Consider the following 20,308-nt stretch of genomic DNA (forward strand, 5'->3'; position numbering starts at 1 on the left):
TTTGTACATGCTCTTATTATTTAGTGTTACTACACATGTAGTGTGCCCACGTTTTATTTATCTAATTAAAAACAGATGCAAGTTGAGCCCCTTTTTAATTACTCTAAGGAGTCAGGTTAAGCAAGTTTCTCAATATGACACATCTTGAACAGAATTTGGGGTGCTTATTTGAGCATGCAGTCCCTCCTACCTTACCCCAGTCCTAGAGAATTAGAATTTCTAATTCAAAACACAGTCTGAAAAACCTGGGTAAGGAATTCAGTTTTCTTTATATCTGTATATCTGTCTGTATCATAGATATATAAACTCATAGATTTCTTTGTCCCTGAAACTTAGCTAAAATTAGCTAAATTCTATGTGGGTTTTTTTTTTTAAACCTTTAATAGGATTGAAATTATATTTTATACTATATTACAGATACAGTACTTTATATAACTACTTGTAATTGACCTCATATTAGCCTTGAGTCCCCATCATCTCTGGTGGTAGGATGAAATTTAAACTTAAAATTCCAGTTTGGGTCAATATTTAATTGAAGTTCATCTCCTTTTTCAAAGAGTTTCTTTCCTTCCTTCCCTAGATATTTGCACCAGCTGCACAGCCCTAGGTTAACCCAAACTAATTAAAGCAGGAATGGAGAATTCTAGACTTGGCTGTGCCATTTAGAGTCTTTCTCTTGAGAATTTGAACTGATTTTCTGCATTTGGGTGAGGTAGAGCCATTCCCATCGTAACGGTCGCTATTATAGCTGTCAAAGGGGCCCTTACTCCCTGCTGCTGAGGAGGTCCCCAGGGGCCTCTGGCTCCTGTCCTGCCCCAGGTCCATCCAGCACTTCCTTGGGTCTTCTACGGTGGCCCTCATTTTCTTGAATTCTTTTGACCGTGTCAGTTCCGTGCAACACATGACCAACTGGCATGGTTCTAAATCTATCTACTGATGCTAAGGAGAGAAACAATTTGGATTGTATACTTTTTATACTATTGAAGCCTCTACCTAATGTGTGACTTTTATAACCTAGGTAAAGAGATCTTTTTTCAGTGGTATCTTTTCTAAAGTGGTATCTTTCCTTTTAAATAGATGTTGTTAAATCCTGCAGTCCTGGCTAGGAAACACTTCCTCCCACCCCTCTCCTGTGAGTCCCTTACAAATTCAGGTCAATTCCATATGTGTTTGTGAATATGCACTCTGTAAAGCACCGGAGTATGGAGGGGGGGGCGGGAAGGTGAGAAAAATGAGACCTGCTCTGAAGGAGGTCACATGGAGAGGAGCCTGTTGTGGGACAGCAGAAATGATAAAGGAAGGCCGAGTGCAGCCCGCCACAGAAGAGGCCCCCAGAGCACATCGCAGTCTAGATAGGCCTGGGAGGATTGGTAGGATTTCACCTGGAAAGGCAGAAGAGCTGCTTCAGGCAAAGGTCAAGGTCTCACAATCAAAGAGAAGGAGGGATTAAGGCCGATGGGAGGACTGCAGAGGACAAAGGGAAAAGCAGCACACTAGTCAGAAGCCCTGAGGTGAAGCTGGGAGGAGGGGGAAAAAGGGGTAACTCATTTCACCTCTCTCGGCATGTCTCTCCGTCTCGCCTGTAAAGTAGGAACAGCACACGGCCTACTTTATAAATTGTCTAGACCGGTATTTCTCGAAGTGCAGGCTCAGCCTGTTACTGAAATGAGAAGCCAACTAACTTAATGGTTTAATGGAGTGTGGCCAGCTTTTTTTTTTTTTTTTGAAAAATAGGAAACATGAGAGTGCATGGCATGTTGTAATAGGTTTTGTTTCATGAATCTTCCGTTTCTGTGTGTTTGTGTGTTTTACTTATTTTGTTTGTTGTATGTTGTACCAGTATGTAAGGTCTTTGAGGCAATATTTTTTGTTTCCTTCCCTCCTTTCCTTTTTGTTCATAAGTGTATTTTGCTTAGACTAGTATTTGGCATATAGAAGGTGACCAGTACCTGCTTATTGAAGGAATGAATGAATGAGTATATGTGACCTCTGGGTCATGATGGAAAGGGTATTTGTTATTTTTTTTTACTCTGAGTCATGGCAAAAAAAAAGTTGTGAAAGCCATTGCTCAATAATAGAGATGATGGGGCACCTGGGTGGCTCAGTTGGTTAAGCATCCGACTCTTGGTTTCAGCTCAGGTCATGCTCTCAGGGTTGTGAGATCGAGCCCTGTGTTGGGCTCTGTACTCAGCATGGAATCTGCTTGCGATTCTCTCTCACCCTCTCTAAAAAATATATATATAAATAAAATAATAATAATACAGATGACAGTGCTTTGTATGATTCTGAAATTAAAACTGAAATGACTCAGTAATTTCAAAGAGAGATTCTGTTTCCCCTGAGCAATCTGTAAAATGTCTCATTAAGTTGTCTCAGTTCTTTCCTTCACTTTGGCAGTAGAAACTCAGCCTTTCTATGAGCTGAAGGCCCACTGCGGCAAGGCTTTTGGCAAATACGGTCACACCGAGGACAGAAGATCAGCCCTGAGAGCGTCAGGTCCCTGGGGCGGCGCCACTACACTGCGGGTGTCCCGCCAGCCGGCTCGAGTCCCAGCGGAACACCAGCTCAGCGGCGCTTACGGAATGCTGTTCTCCTTCCCCTCTGTATGCACGGCGGACACAACAGTTTTAAATTGAGCAAATACAGCACGAGGAGGAGGAGGAGGAGGAGAACTTCATTGTCCTCAACCTGAGAATCTAGAGCGGCTGAGACAAGCCCACTAGTAGATAACACTGGTTGCCCTTTATTAGTGAGAGGATGGGCCTGGATAGACCAGGGAAGCCTACAACAGAATAAGCATCTGAGGGGCGCCTGGCTGGCTCAGTCGGTGGAGCGTAGGATCTTCATCTCGGAGTCATGAGGGCAAGCCCCACACTGGGTGTACAGATTACTTAAACAGATCCTTATTTAAAAAAGAAGAAGAAGAAGAAGCATTGGAACTCCGCTTCCGAGAGAAGAGGGTCTCAGCCAGGAAAGCTAGGACAACAGTGAAAGCAAAGGAAAAGCCTGCACAAAGGCAGAGCAGACGGGCCATCGTGAAGCACCAAAAGTCCAACTTGGCTGGACTCGTGTGGATAGATTTGGATAAATTTGTATACTGTGATAATCAGAAATGAGGCCAAAGGCGCCAAGATGCTCGTCTTTCCAGAGAAGCTAAGGCCGCTTCATCCAGCGACCAGCACGGGGCCCGGGCCTGGCAGCACCACGGCCTCCGTCTCGGCGCTCGCCTGTGTCTGCTGGGCCCTCCTCCTGCGCAACCATGAGCTGACAGGCCGAGGACGAGATCGATGCCCTCGTTAAAGCAGCGGGGGTCGGCGCTAAACCTTTCTGGCCCGGCTTGCTTGCAGAGGTCCTGGCCAAAGTCTACATCGGAGCCTCGGCTGCAGTGCAGGGGCTGAGGGACCCGCCCGGCAGCTGGTGCTGCGCCAGCAGGAGGCCCCGCGCCCTCCAGCCCTGCTGCCCAGCTGAGGAGAAGAAAGTGGAAGCAAGAATCCGAGGAGTCTGCTGACGACGTGGGCTTTGATCTTTTTGACTAAACCTCTTCTGTAACCTGTTCAATAAAAAGCCGAACCCCCTTTTTTGGGGATATATATTTTAAAATTCATTCAAGTAATCTCTATACCCAACGTGGGGCTCATTTGGTTTGGGTTTTGGTTTTAAGGCGGCGGGGGAGCATGCCGATCCGGGTAATTTTTGGTACAGCCAGTGTCCAGCACTTGGCATTTTACAGACCGCAGGAATGGGTTCAGGATTGGACATGTTAACCAAATTCAACCCAAATGAGACTTCAGGAGACACTTGCTGGGCTTATGGCAAAGACATGTTCTCACCTGCAAGAATGCTAACAAAAGGGAGTCTTTCTCTCTAGATGTGTAAAAGGAAATACCAATGTTTATATTTATATATAATTTATATTTACATAGTGACCGGGAGATGGAACCAGTCTTAGAATGAAACCACTACCATAAAAGGGGCAGCAGAGAAATATAAAGAAACTGGGCCCTTGATGACATCACTGGGTTGCTGAGTCAGACAATCCCTAAAATATGCTACCTTTCTCTGGAATTTCCAGGTATGGGAGGTAATCTTTATTTTTGTTTAAGCCAATTTAAAGTCCGTGTTCTGTCACTTGCCACCTAAGTTCTCTAATAGGAGCTGCACTGACTTGGTGGCCCACGTGTTAGCCGCACACCGCACAGCTAGGCAGTGGGGAAGCAGGACGCAAACCCGAGTCTCTCCTCAGGCCCGCACAGCGCCGCCTCTGCTACCTCATGCCCGTCTTCATGGTCACCGAAGCCAGTGGCCCATGCATTCCCTCCCTTGCAGTTCAGTCCCCTGCCCTGCACCTGCTGACCTACACCCTTCCATGCCATGTCCCTTCTCGATTACCCTGCCGTGATCTCTGGAATTTATTTCAACCACCAAAATACGTATCTATGCTTTCCATCTGTTTCTCAGTCCTCCTTTGTCTCCCTCCCCATCTCACTGATACCTGGCTTTCTCTTGAGGTCTGCAGGGGTCTTGTGCCTCAGGAGGAAGCAGCTCAGGGGCTCACACCTTGGCTGTAGGTCCAGCTAGTTTCTGGCTTACTCGTTGTTAGAACTCTAAAATACTGTTTTAACGTCATTTTAAAATTCACTTCTTGGGGCGCCTGGGTGGCTCAGTCGTTAAGCGTCTGCCTTCAGCTCAGGTCATGATCCCAGGGTCCTGAGATCCAGCCCCACGTTGGGTTCCCTTCTCGGCGGGAAGCCTGCTTCTCCCTCTCCCTCTGCTTGTGTTCCCTCTCTCAAATAAATAAATAAAATCTTAAAAAAAAAAAAAATTCACTTCTTAAAACCAAGAAACAGATCTTAACTATGGAGAACAAACTGCTGGTTACCAGAAGGGAGGTGAGTGGGGAGATGGGTTAAACAGGTGATAGGGATTAAGGAGGGCCCTTGTGATGAGCACCGGGTGATGTATGGAAGTGTTGAATTACTACATTGCACACCTGCAACAAATACTACATTGTATGTTAACTGGAATTTAAATATAAACTTAAATTCACTTGTTAAAAACACATGTCCCCTCCCGCCTTAAAAAATTCATGCCATGCCAGTGTCCTTGACAATATGTCTGGGCGCTCCCTCACAGTCCTTAAGGGCCTTGACTCCTACTTCACAGTCTTCGTCTCCTCTGCGTCTTGCATTTTTCGGCTGTTATCCTGAGGACATCGACGGCCTCCTCAGGATGAACTAACACCTCAGTCCACTTGGTCAAAACCAGTTGTCAGCCTTCATCCCTAGTCTCACGTGGAACTCTCCGCGGCATTTACCACACTGACACACCCTCATTCTTAAAATGCTATCTGCATCTGACGTCAGCCACACCTCACTCTCCTGGGTTTTCCTCCTACTTATTAGTTGTTTATTCTCAGTCTCATTTGCTGGCTTCTCCTTCAAATGCAAAATGTTGGAATATCCTGGAGATCAGCCTTTCCATCTCTTTTCTACCTAGAGTTATTCCCTGGGTAAGCTTATCCAGTACCATGGCCTTAATGGTGATTATCTTCTGATTACGTCCAAACTGCCATCCCCAGCCCTGATCGCTCCCTTTGTGGTGCTTGGTCTCCAGAGATGGCTGCCGAGGATTCCTCCCATCCCCACAGGCATAGGCCGCTGTTCTCCTCAAAAGGTGGAGTCTGTTTCCTCTGGCCCCGTGACTTGTTCTGACCAACAGGATATAGCAGAAGAGATGCTAAGTCAGTTTGGATCTACCCTTTAGGAGGCCTGACAGCTGTACTCCAGGAACCAATAGTGCACAGTATGTTAACTAAAATTAAAAAAAAAAAAACGAAAAAGGGCTGACAGCTTATGCTCTAATCCCCTGGGGAGAAGCTAGCCACTGTGTAAGAAGTCAGTTCCGTGACGGCCGTGCTGCAAGCTAACCACACGGGGGGGCCCAAAGGGGAGCACTGAGGCGCCAGGCCAGCTGCCAGCTGAATGCAGCCTCGTGAGTGACCCCAACTGATGCCACATAGAGCAGGACTGTCCAGCGTAGCCCAGTCAACCCACAGAATTGTTAAGAAATAATAAATTGGGCACCTGGGTGGCTCAGTCGGTTGAGCGACTGCCTTCGGCTCAGGTCAAGATCCTGGAGTCCCGGGATCGAGTCCCGCATCGGGCTCCTTGCTCAGCAGGGAGCCTGCTTCTCCCTCTGACCCTCCCCCCTCTCATGTGCTCTCTCTCTCTCTCTCTCAAATAAATAAATAAAATCTTAAAAAAAAAATTGTTGCTGTTTCAAACTTCCATGTTTTGGGGTATTTTATTAGGCAGCAAAAGAGAACTGAAACACCCTTGATCTCCAAACTCCCATATCCATTGTCAACATGACATCTCCACTTGGAAGTCTAACAGGCATCCAAACTTAACATGTCCAAAGTCGGTCTCTTGACATCTCACCTGCCCAACATACTCTTCCCCTACCGTTACGATCTCAGTAAATGGACATTTGCACAGCCACAAACAGAGGAGTCATTCCAGACTCCTTTTTCACACTCCTCTTGCAATCTTATCAGCTCTAGCCTCAGAATCTATCCAGAATCCCATGAATTTTTGCCAGTTCCACTGCTATCATCTTGTTCCAAGCCACCATTGTGATTTACCTAGACAACCGCAATAGCCTTCCAACTGATCTTCCTCTTTCCACATTTGCCCCCTACCCTCCACTTCATCCCATAGCTGAGACCATTCAGTACAGCAGCCAGAGGGATGCTTGTAAAATATAAGTGTGGCACTTGAAAATATGCTCAGCATCATTCCAAATGATGGTCCAGCAATCATTAAGAAAATGCAAATCAAAACCCACAGCGAGGGGCGCCTGGGTGGCTCAGTCGGTGAAATGTCTGCCTTTGGCTCAGGTCATGATCCCAGGGTCCTGGGATCGAGCCCCATGTTGGGCTCCCTGCTTGGTGGGAAGCCTGCTTCTCCCTCTCCCACTCCCCCCAGCTTGTGTTCCCTCTCTCGCTGTCTCTCTCTGTCAAGTAAATAAACAAAATCTTTAAAAACAAAAACAAAAAAACCCACAGCAAGACCACACCACACCCACTAGGATGGCTACTATCAAAAACAAAAGCAAGTGTTGGTGGTGAGGATGTGGAGAAATCAGAACCCTTGTGCACTCTTGGTGGGAATGTAAAATGGTGCTGCTGGTGTGGAAAACGGTATGGCAGTTCTTCACAATATCAAATATAGAATTACCATTTGATAAGCAATTCCTTCTCTGGGCATATACCCCAAAGAACTGAAAGCAGGGACTCCAACAGATATCTGTACACCCATGTTCATAGCAGCATTATTCACAACAGCCAAAAGATGGAAATTACCCAAATATCCATCAGTGGGTGAATGGATTAAACAAAAGGTAGTATATACATATAATGGAGTATTATTTGGCCATCAAAACAATGAAATTCTGGTACATGCTACAGCATAGATGAACCTTGAAGTCATTATGCTAAGTGAAATAAGCCAGACACAAAAGGACAAATGTGTGATTCCACTAATATGAGGTAGCTAGAGTAGTCAGATTCATAGACACACAAAATAACAGTGGCTGCCAGAGGGAAGGGAAATGATGAGTTATTGTTTGATGGGTACAGAGTTACAGAACAGAGAATGAAAAAGTTCTGGAAGTGGATAGTTGTGATGGTTGCACAACCATGTGAATGCACTTCAGGTCACCAAACTGTAACACAAATGTCTAAAATGGTTGATTTTATGCATATGTTACCACAATACGTTTTTAAAAATATAAGTAGGATCAGGTCATTTTTCTTCTCTGATGAGTTTCCATTTCACTAAAAGTCAAAATCTTTACAATGGATTACAAATACACAAAATATTGTCAAATGAGTCTAATTGTTGGAACAAAAAGAATTTAGCTGAAAACAAAGGGAAGTTTCCCCCCCTTGAATCTTAATGTACTCTCGCTTTCCCCCTTGGAGTTATTAAGTACTTCTATTGTGAGACCATGATCAAAATGATAATTGGAATTTGAGCCAAAAGTATATGTGGTTCTATCTCATTGGAGAACCAGTAGGTCTGAATGATAATGAATGTCAGTCCCCGATCCAGAGCAATATCCTTGTTCTGTGCATCTTTGGTTAGGCAAACCAGCCTGGTCCATCAAACAAAAAATAGCTTGACCAGAGATGCTCAGCTGTTCCACTCTTTGGGAAAGTGATGATGTTTTTTTAGCCCCTGCTGTCTGCCTTCATGTCAAGCAAAAGCAACTTTGAAGAGAGAGTCCTCTGGATACCTTTGGGGCTTCAGGACCTTTGCACTTGCTATGCCCTCTACCTGACATGCTCTTCTTCTTCCTTATACCCATGTAGCTTGCTCCCTCAATAGCTTCCAGTCTTTACTTAAATGTCAGCTTTTCAATGATGCCTTCTTTGACCACTATTTAAAATTTCATCTCCCCCCCCAGTACAACCTTGCTTAATTCTTCTCTGTGGCTCTTAGCACCTTATAAAATAGAATGTAATTTACTTCCTTGTTTATTGTCTGCCTTGTCCTACTAGAATATAAGGGTTGAGAGGGCAGATGCTTTTATGTGTTTTTTTTCCCCACTACCCCTAGTGCTTAGGATAGTGCCTGATACATCATAGCAAGTGTTCAAATATATTATTTTATTTTATTTGAAATAGTTATTTGTTTATTTGAGAGAGAGAGAGCCGGGGGGAGGGGCAGAGAGAGACAGAGAGAATCTCAAGCAGACTCCAGGCTGAGTGCAGAGCCCAACACAGGTCTGGATCTCACAACCCTGAGATCACGTCCTGAGCCAAAACCAAGAGTCAGGTGCTCATCTGATTGGGCCAGCTCACGGGCCACCCAGAGGCCCCAAGTGTTCAAATATTTTAATGAATAAATAAGTCTGATCATCCAAAGGGAAAAATGGCATCTTGGTCCTCAGCAGTGGACCCTTTCTGCAAGTGAAATCTACACATGAACATGCACAAAAAACAGCACCTATAATTTTAGGGGGGTTCCTAGGCTCCCTGAAGCCCAGCCACGAATGCCAGGTTAAAACCCAATGATCATGTTGCTCTTTTTTGTCTTCCTTTCTACAAAACTGGGGTCACAATATTCTGTACTCTGGTTTCTGTACTTATGAATACATCATAAGTATTTTCAAGCCATTAAACATTCTTATTTAAAAAACAACAACAACAACAACAAAAACCCAATGATCAAAAGTAATCCAGCTGGGACACCTGAGTGGCGTAGTCAGGCGTACAACTCTTGGTTTCTGCTCTGGTTGTGATCTCAGGGTCCTGATCTCGGGGTCCTGATCTCGGGGTCATCAGATGGGGCCCACACTGGGCTCTGCGCTGAGCATGGAGTCAGCTTGAGACTCTCTATCCTTCTCCCTCTACCCCTACCTGCCCCCGCTCACTGGCTCTCTCTCTAAATAAATAAAATCTTAAAAAATAATAATTTAGTTACTATACGTCTTTGGATGCCTCTCCAGTGCAGCCACAGATGTGATTACTACTTGGAGTCTCCCAGGAGACTCGGAGCCTTGCAACATTGTAGCAAATACAGCAAAGGGGCCGCCACGGTTCCGCTAAGAAACAAGAGCGTGTGCCAGCCCGTCATTTTTCATAACTGAGCTATTAATTCAAGTTCTTAGGAAAACATCCAACAGTAAAAGTACAGGCTCTGAGCAGCCACAAACTGAGGCCCTGCCCTCCATCTCCGGAGGCATAGACCTTCGTGTGAAAACGGATCTTCTCCCAGCTTCGCCACTTTGTGAGTCAAATGCTCACGGATACAAAGCTGCTCCTGTGGAGGGCACTTGGCTCCTCGGGAACAGGAGATGGCACAGGGTGACACTGATGGGCTCATAGGTTCTGTTCAATGTTGCCAGCTTCTGAGACAGCAGAAGCCGAGAGGACTGACTCCTCCTCGGGAGGAGCTCACACGCACAGCATGCCAGGTGGAAACTGCTAAGTAAGAATTTTACGGAAGAAGGGCGTGATGGCAGAGGAGTGGGTAAAAGGCAGTGGGCCCCCCAAGCAGAAGGTGAGCAGGCACAGTAGAGGGAGGGAGGGAATGCTGTAATAGCACGAGCAGCAATCCGTGTGGACGGTTTGGAGCTTATCAGAAAGGCTTTGGAGAGCCATTAAAGGAGTAAAGATAGAATAAGATTTATGTTTAGTGAAATTTCCCCAGGAAGCAGTGGAGGGTAGACTGGAGGGAGCAAGGAGACCACGGGTTGCTTTTAAATAATCATGGGGCAAAATGGTATGGACTGACCAAGCTGATGGCAGTGAGGAGAATGGGAAGGGAAGAAATTCAAAGGATATTAAGGTAGATAGAATTATCCACTAATGGAAAATGATTATGGAGGATGACAGAAGATTGAGGAGAGGGCAGAGTGAGGTTCTAGAATAACTGTCTGGTTTCTGGCTTGGGCAACAAGGTGGATATGTGTGCCATTTCCTTAGGAAGAAATATAGGGTGGAGACATGGGGTTGAAGGGCCTTTCTCAACTGGAGTTCCCCTAGAGAAGTAAGCCCTATTGTCCTAAGGCCTCCATTGTCTGGGAGGAATTCATGTTTCTCCCCTGCACCTAGAACTTGTTTCTTGGGAATGATTTTAGCTGTTGTATATATAGAGCAGAGTACTAGTCATGTGCTGGAGTACTAGTACAGAGTACTAGTTAGGTACTTGAGTCATTTTCTGCATTCTGTGGTTCAGAGGAAGGACCCAGTGGAGAAGGGTTTTGATAACGTAGGTCTCCTTATGCTAAGCCTGTGGGAGTAGATGAAATTACCCTGAGAAAGTATGTAAGACTGAATCAGTATAAATGAGAGAGTCAAGGGATGAGGAGCCCAGGAGAGAGTCTAAAGACACATTGGAAAAACCAGGAGACCATGGCACCTTAAATTCTCATGGAAGCCAACGAGAAGATAATCTCAGAAAGGATGGGGTGGGGGGCAGGTTGGTTAAGCTCTTTCCTAAAGTGTGGTTATTGTGTCACTGGTGATGGTAGAGATGATTCTTGGAGTTTATATGGGCAAACATCTTAAACTGCAATAGTTATGTGTTTATCTCAAGTAATACAGCATTTATGTTATAAATAATAAGCATATCTGTTACTTATTTTTTTGATGGTTACTTTGTACCAGGCATTGCTCTAAGTGCTTCATATGTATTAATATTTTTACTTCATCCTCACCACAACCTTATAAGATAGATATTGTTGTTCCCCTTTTTAAAATGAAGAAATTGAAGCCCAGAGAGGCCAAATAACTTGCCCAAGGTCACAGAACTAGTAAGAAGCAGAGCTGGAATTTGAACCCGAGTGGTCTGATTTTGAGAAACTCTGCTCAAAAGAAAATTATTATTATTATTATTTGCTTTAAAATAAATTCCAGTAAAAAATGAATTAATTTAAAGAAAGCATCAAATAAATAATAGGCCAAGTGGACTCAGCTATCACTACAGTTGTGGACGAGGTAGGTGAATGACTAACACTTCTGGAGGAACAGTGCCCTGACTGGAGACTTACACTGAAAAATCATGAACGACATGAGCAAGCAAGAGAAATACGTGACAGTGGACCAAACACAGTTGACACATGTCCTGAGAATACAGCACAAAAGGAAACATCTGGATCATACTGTTCCCTGCCTAGGGGGAGGTCAAACTGCATCCTTTCAATTCTGGGCCATGATCCTAGGGACGGACAATAACAACAAACCACAAATAGAAATATTAACTATTAACTACCACAGATGCACTTGTTCTTGTGAGGGTTAGATTCCTTAGTAATGTCTTAAAAGATTCACTGGGTTTTTAAAATTTGGCCAAACTCTTCAACATTGTGACCATAGTTGAGTGTATTAGAAATGTGCTAAATTACTTCCTTGATTGCATTTTGAACATTGCAACAGCTGAGTACATTGTAAATACTCCAGCAGGAATTTTTATTTCTCATCATTATTTCTTTGGGATCCCCTGAGAAATACAAGAATCTTGTTTATTGCTGAAATATATCTTGTTTAATATCTTTCATGTCTGTCCCTGGTGTCATACCAGCAAAAACGGGAGTGAAAATGCTCGTAAACAGAGGGAGAACTGATAGAGGGAAACAGAAAAGAAGAAAAGGAAAAGGAGACGTATTGGGGAAGGAAGATGGGATGTACACCACCTGGGGCTCCAAGTCCTAATCTGGGAGAAGGCAAGGAAAAGGAGAATGGAACAGATTGAATGAGCCAAACATACTGGTCACGAGACACTCTCCAGGCCCTGGAAGATAATGTCGTGACACCTAAGTGAGAGTGAGGGTGCACCAGGCCACTGGTGCATGTACCCACACTCCGCACCCCTTGCTGGTGCTTGCCTGCACATTCTCTGGTCCTTTCAAGGTTTTGGTAGCCCATGGCTTCCATGGCAACCCCTGGGAGTGTTTGTCCTTGAGGCCCAGAAAGCCCCGAGCTATCCCAGGCCCTTGGACCTCCAGGCTCGGTGTACAATCTTCACAGCACCTTCAGCACGCCCGGATCCCATCTCAATCTGTACGTCATGACTACAGCTCTCTTGCAGCTGCCAGAATCAGCCCCCCAAGATTTCCACAGAGCTACTTTCTGCATGAAAGGGAGAGAACAAAATGTGTCCCATCTGGTGGGTGCAAATGAGGTCGCGTTACTAGTAACAATTCAGATGTCACTGGTTCTTGCCAGTCCTGCTCCAACCCAGCATTCGGGCCTGAAAATCACCCTCAGGTGTCGTGCAGGGGTCTTACCTGGCTTTGTCGGCATCCTTACTCTCATCTCTCCTCGGGTCGTTCCTCTCAGCTGGAAGATTCTGTGATTCTATGAGATCCGTGAGGAAGGTTGCAGAATCTCCAGGCACTTGCTGTTGTTGTTTTAAACTCTTCCTTATAGAAAATTTCAAGCATGTACAAAAGAACAGAGGAGAGTATAACAAACCCTCATGTACCCCTTGACTTGCTTTAACAGTGATCTCATTCTAAGCCAATTTGCCTATCATCTACATTTCCATTGACTCTACCCTTCTGGATTATGTTGAAGCAAATCCTTAAATCTTTTAGACTACATCTCAAAAAGGCAGCGCTTTAAAAAAAAAAAAATCAAATGCAGGCGTACTTAAGCCTGGGTTTATGTGTGTAAAATGCTGCATGTATATATTCCTGAGAAAATGGTCTATAGCTTCCATTAAGTTTTCAAACTGGTCCAGAAGTCTAAAATTTAAGAAATCCTTGCTCTAAGTGGGACAATGAGAAGAGAGGCAGTCTGCCTGAGGGTCAATAATTCTCAACGAAACATCTCATCGTTTCAGCATTATCACCATCTTACCCATTTGGAAAGATTTTTCAGAAACCTGTTTTTTTAGGAATGATTTAGAGCTGTAAATGTCTCTTTTGAAGGGTTTCAGGATTAAATATACTCTCCCAAAGCCAAAAATAATAATTTAGAGAGCAGAAAAACATTAGAGGCACATATATCATGGACGATATACAGTCACCTATAAGGGCTTTCCAAATGGGCTCCCAGCCTCCCAGTGAAGAAATCCAAGTCAGAGAACCAGAGTGAGGGTCAGCCAGAACAATTTCACTCAGGGCATTAATTAGCTCAGGAGCATCTGGGCAAAGAACTGCTCAAAACGTCCTTACGTTGCAAACTATAAAGGAAAGCGTTACTTCCAGGAATGTGATACGAAAATAAAAAACATTCAGAAACCATACATACTGCTGATTAAGTTTCAATAACTAAGTTATTTTAATAAAACAGACGTAAAATAGACATTAATTTTTTTTATTTTCAAAAATCTGGTTAAACAGTCAAGCTGTACATACATAAACCAAACAACTTAAAAACAAAACAAAACAAAACCCCGAACCTTGCAAATTGTTAACTGACTCTAATAGACTATCAACTAGAGAGCTGAACTAGATGAACAAGAAAAGACAGATGCCACACGGGCTTTCCCACACGTGTGCTCCCACGTGCAGACATCAGTGGGGGAAGAAAGAAAAAGCTGAAAATGATACATTAAAATCGTTCAAGTTACTGACCATTTCTTATATTATTCAGAATGATGTTTCCAGTGTTAAGAAATCATGGATATCCTCCTCTACACTAAAAAAAAAAAAAAAAAAAAAACCCAACCCAACATACCCAGAACAGTGAAAACATTAGGACACAGCTTTGTTGCCATCATTTGGAACATATAGCCACATAGAAAATATTTAAAATTTTAAAGAAAAGCATTGCATTTCTCATCTAAGTCCTTAGAGCGAACAGACTTTTGTCAGTCACAGCCAAGCAATAGGGGACCCTGGAAAAGCTTCCACTTGGAACCTCTCCAGAAGAGACTCTCTCCATCTGGAAGAGGTTTGCTGAGCTTCAGAATGAAAAACGAAGCAAATGCAAAGCAACCTATTAGCCATTCTATTGCTAAATTTAAAGCAAACATGCTGGTTGTGTTGAAAATTTAATTTAGAGTTTAAATCGCAAGGGAACTTGCGGGCACCGATAAACCTTTAGACTGCCAGGAAGGAACTGAGCATTAAGGCCAATGATACTCAACATTCCTGGGTCTTTTCAAGTCCTTCCAGTGCAAGCAAATGAAAAACCAAACAAAACAACGCAGCTTCAGTTCTAACACTGACATGAGACTCCAGAAGTAATTAGTTGGGCGGGGGGGGGGGGGGGTGGTGGTGGTGGTGGTGGTTAGCTGCTTCTATTCCCTTAATATCTGCATTTAAAACTTTGAGTCCAGCTAGGGAAAGCTCGGTCACTGCCCCAGGCCAGCTTCCTGCTGCTGAAACGAACTTTCCTTATATTCTAAAACAAGGTTTGTTTTCCCTGGGTCTCTTTTTAAAACACAGATATAAATTCCATGATTTTCTAACTCGGCACCTGTTGTTAGTTCTGGATTTGAGGAGAGGGGATAAGCACGCGGGATAGCCTCGGCAAGCTCTCGTCCAGGCGCTCAGACCCCTTGCCTTTTCTCACCTGGAAGCGAGGGAATCTCGCTCAGAGTAGTATTTTAGGCGGAAGCAGAGGAAACTGAGGGCCATTTAAATTCTATTTGTAAGGAATGTATCTGAATTTTCTATTTATATGATCATGACAATGCATCACTTAAGTAATAAAAATGAAGGAACATGACGCTGTGATACGACAATTATTTTCAGGTACATTTTCTTGCGTTAGGGAAGCCCATTTAGGTGAGGACTTTGGGCACTTTTAGATATGTGGCTTCCAGCCATATTACCTATTTAAGAGCATACATATCCTTCTTCTCGTGGGTAAATGATCTGATGTTTAATACCCCCAGAGTCCCTTGAAATTATATTAAGCAAAAATTGCTCTTTTTTAAACCAAACTTTGTAGGTTACAGAACAGATTAGAGTAATTCATAGATGGTTTATTTCCTGAATGCTTGTTATAACTAAAAATCCTTTTGTTTCTTTTTTTTTTTAAATTAATTATTTATTTATTTGAGAGAGAGAGAGAGAGAGAAACAGCATGAGAGGGGATAGGGTCAGAGGGAGAAGCAGGCTCCCCGCTGAGCCGGGAGCCCGATGTGGGACTCGATCCCAGGACTCCAGGATCATGACCTGAGCCGAAGGCAGTCGCTTAACCAACTGAGCCACCCAGGCGCCCCAAAATCCTTTTGTTTCTTAATGTGGATCAAATTCCAGAATTCCACAGCGTTCCCTCCCCCCCACCCCAATTCCCTATTGTTTCCTGGCATTTGGTGCTAAAAAGCAGAAGGTTGAAGCCAGAAAGCTCTTTTGTTTTCTGGTAGGCAACTTGTTACTTTCTGACAGGATTTTTCATTCTCTATCCTCAGTAGTTAAAATTTTTGCCAGGAGGTGCATGGGTATAGTCTCTTTTCCCTTTTTTGGGGTGTGTGTGTGTGCTGGAATGCAGCAAATCCTTTCACCCTACATACACAGATTTTCATTCTGTTCAGGAAAGATTTCATTTTTATAGTCTGATGATATATTCTTTTCTCAATACAGTTTTTCCATCAAGAAAGCAAAACTCAGGAATGTTAGCTAATGTTCTGTCTTCCAAATCCATTATCTTTCCTCATTGTTTTCATCTCTTATTTCTTTTGAAAGAACATGAAGAAGAAAATGTCAAGTCTGTCCTTCACATTATTGATTTGAGTGTTTCTAAGCTCATCGTGTTCTTTTCTGCTTCCAGTGTGGATTGTAATTTGTGCTTTAAGTTTTCTTGCAATCCTTCTTTCTAATTTCTCTTCTTTTTCATTTTATTCTAACACCTTTTTCTCTAAACCAACTCCCAGTCTGAGATAACTATGCCGCACGGAAGCAATTCTGTTCCTTCAGTTACAACAAGAAGAATCCTACCATTTTCTTATTTCTCGCAGTAGACCACTTTCATTTTCAAATGCTCTTGGAAGCTGTTTATTTTCCTTGGTTCAGTCATTTTTTTATGTACCCTCCCTTTTTTTTTTTCTCTATATACTCATCCTTAAATACAGTCCTCTTCACAGATCCAGTATCTGCCCTTGGTTGTGTTATTTGTCCACGTGAGTGTTTGTCAATTCTCTTTTGTGGGTATATGGCGCAGTGGATAAGGAGGGCACGACCGTCTGCCCTTTAGGGTAGATAATAAGTAATACAAGTTATTTATTGGATAAATACAGAAAGTTTTCAATAGGCAGAACATTCACAGAAACCATCAGGCTTCCCAGGAACTACTGAATCATACCAAGTGACCAATCAGTTAGTAAGAGTACATATGAGGTGTGCCACTGTATGACTTGAGAAATGAAGTATTTCCTAAACAGACAGAAATTATGTTTAATTTTCTTAAAGTTCTGTAATAAATGGACCCTCTGTAGCCCCAAAGAAGGCAGTTTTGTCTCATAGATTGAGCACTGGATTTGGAGTCAGAAGACCTGGGTTCAAACTTAAGTTCTCCCACTTACAAGCTTGGTGAGACTTTGAGAAATTTACTTAATTTCTCTGAGCCTCAGGTTTCTCAATAAGTAACGTGGGAATACTTAGGCCTACCTTGTAGAGCTGTTGTGAGATTAAATGAGAATATGAGGCAGCTGTGAGAAAGCACTTATCACAGTGTTAGTCAAATGTGAGCTTTCTAGAAACTTTTTTGAACTGTAACAATAACTACAGTTAAATGCAAATTAATCTAATCAGTTATATTGACCATAAAATATTTAGGAGCTCATTCTCCTCTCATTGTGGGGGAGGGATCTATCCAATTGCTTTTAATAGTAATGGAAACAATATGCATCCAATATAACCCAGTGATTTTTTTTTTTTTGGTTTTAATAAATATTTCCTGAAATTAACTGCCATATCACCTGCATTAGATTAATATAGCACTTTAATTTAGCACAGAAATCTGATTCTGGTAAACCAACTAAACATGGGCAACATCTCTGGACTTCCTGGACTGTGAAGAACTAGAAGTACATAAAATCATCATCATAATAAGCAAACTTTGCCAGAAGGATGGGCAGCCTCTCTCAAAAGAGTTTTGGGAAATCCTGTGATGTCAGAATTCATGGACACGGAATACATAGGAATTCCCAGAGATAAGTTAATCACCCCACATGGCCTTCTCTTCTCTCAGGAAGGGAGCGTGTCGTCTCCTTAGGTCACCACCCAACTCTCCCTCCACTCATGTTTCTGCTAAGGTGATTAATTCACATGGAGAAAAAAACAACAAAGATTTTTAAGAACACTGACTAAACCATCGAATGTTTTTCTTTTAATATAGAGCATTAAAAATTCAACCCCAAAGCAAAAACATTAAAAGATATGTGAATTTGAAACTTTTAATACATTCTTCTGCTCAGGACTGTTAACCGTTTCTAAATGTGCATGGGCCCTAACTTAGACAAAACTGGATCTCATGTAAAGAAAATGAAGTAACTTTGAGGTCTTTGTTGTTTGCATTTATCGATGCCTAAAAGCATGTAACTGGTTACTAGCTCAAAAAGGTTTAGCAGTCCAGATTTCAGTAAAAACAACAAAGTGAAGCATGTTGATAAGCATAACATTTAAACATCCTGTTTACTTTATTTAAGTAATTAAACCGTGGTCAGCATTATTCTAAACTGAGAAAAGTAATCAACATGTTGCTGCCTATGAGATAGCAAAAAATAATTTTAAAATTTGTGAAACCTGAAAATTCAAGAAAAGTATTTTTTCGAAAGAAAGTGTTCCAGTAGAGTGAGAAGCTCTTAAAATTTAGAAGATTCACTATATGACCTTGAAGAATTAGGAATTTTGTTTCCAAGTTTTGCTATTTCCTAACTATATGGGCTTCAGGAACTGTAATACTGTTCACGTTGGAGATGATCCATTCCAATGATCCCACTTTATCGTTGATGGAAGTGAGACCAGAATTGCTGAGTAGGGAAGGAGCTCCCAGTCAAGTTCTCTTTCTACTGTAGCAGGAGGCTTCAGCTTCCACATGAAGGTTATTTTGTCCAGATTCTCCCAATGACTGTCTATGAACATGCTGAGATACAGTGCTCGATTGTTTTAAGAAAGTCGAATTGAAATAAATATCAAAGTAATAGAATTTCACATTTCTTCAAACACCATTTATCAGTCAGGGCAAGATTAATACAGCATATAATCCAAGGAGAGCTGGAAAATGCCACACAACCAAGGAGACCATTTCTCTCACAACTTTGGTTAGGTTCTTCCATAATACTCCCCTTTGCAAACACACTAAACAATGCAAAAGCTTTCTCATAAAGCCTCTTAAGGCATCTCCATTCTTCACGTGTTTTTGCTTACAACTGAGGTATCAGGGCTTGGCTGTGTTGGAGGTAGAATTTATGGGCATACATGTGACCAGATTATCAGGTTTGGTTTCCTCCTTAAGTTTAACAGTTTAAAGGAGGGAGAATCTCCACAATGGAAGAAATAATTGATGCGATGCAGATTAGTTGAATAATATTATTACTATTACCAAAAGTTGTAGCTAAAATAGCTAATATATATTGCATGCTTACTGTGCACCTAGTGCTGTGTTAAACCCTTTACATTTAATGGGATCACACCCTTCCAAGCTGACCCCCTATCACCTCTGCCGGGATACACTTTCAAGGGGAGACCTGCTAGATTCTGGAGAGGAGGTACCAAGCAAGCAGGGCTCATGTTAGAGCAGACGCAGAAGGGGTGCTGTGGGCAAGAGCTCGCCCAAAGCGCTCCACAGGTCCTCCCTAATACCTACATTCTACTGTTCCCGATGCTGAGCCAAAGGCAACTTGTGCTTCGGTGAGCTTGTGAGTTCCTGATATTCGTTCCCACTTTTGAGTAAAATAAATAAATAAATAAAGGTAAGTGGAGAAAGTGTCCTTAATCTACCCCCCCTTCCTTCTGTTGGGATTCTCCTTTCTCCTGGCTTAGGCAAGAGTAGAAAATCAGGGAGTCCCCCAGTGGGCACGAGTGAGGGTGGCCCCCTCAAACTAGCTACTCCGTCCCCACTTCAGATCCTCTGAGGACGGACATGGCCATACAAAGAAGAGGTGCTTTACCACATTAGCAGGTTTACCAGGCATCACCACATATAAATTTCAAGTGTGTGTTGCACACACACACACACAGACATCTAACACAAACATGTAAAAAAAGTACCTCGTTCAACGGGTGGTGCCGAGTAGCACCTGCTAAATGCATTTTCCTTCTCCCTCCCACTCCCCAAGGGAGGCATGAAATGCATGGCGTTTAGGATGCTGAGATACAATTCTTTTATTCCATCAGATGTCACTGAAGATTCCACCTCCTGATTTTTTATTATAATCATTCACTTCAGAACTCTGGGGATTTATAGCACATCAAACAGTGATAAGCAACCAATGTGAGGCAGAGGTGGTTACTCAGCTGACGAAAAGCCCCTGTCAACAGAAGGATGACAACCTCTGGGTCAGTTATTGCTACTTACGGAAATGTTGAAATCTGAAAAGATCCCAGTGATTCCTAATAGCGATTTCCTCTTGAATCCATTTAAAATAAAAATGGAGATTTTATTTAATTAGGCTGCAGGCTCCATCCACCCCATTGTTCACATGGGTTATATTTCTGTTTAAGTGCAGAACTGACAGGAAAAATCACCATCTGCTTTCCACAAACAAAATATCCTTTGGGTGTTAAGCAAACTAAAGAAAACTACACCAATGTTTTGTGTCTCTTTTTTAAGCAAAACCCTAAAATCACTATAGGAAATCACAACAGAATAGTATGCAATATCAAGTCATAACACTGATTACTA

The 20,308-nt window shown here is 42.8% G+C and overlaps 1 pseudogene; it reads left to right on the plus strand.

The window, feature by feature from the left end:
• The first annotated feature begins 2,193 nt into the window (after window positions 1-2,193).
• LOC118017804 lies at window positions 2,194-3,600 on the plus strand (annotated as a pseudogene).
• Window positions 3,601-20,308: the final 16,708 nt, after the last annotated feature.

This window comes from Mirounga leonina, unplaced genomic scaffold, assembly GCF_011800145.1.
Source record: "Mirounga leonina isolate KUSES-001 unplaced genomic scaffold, KU_Mleo_1.0 Mir_170, whole genome shotgun sequence".
In the NCBI taxonomy this organism is placed as follows: domain Eukaryota; kingdom Metazoa; phylum Chordata; class Mammalia; order Carnivora; family Phocidae; genus Mirounga; species Mirounga leonina.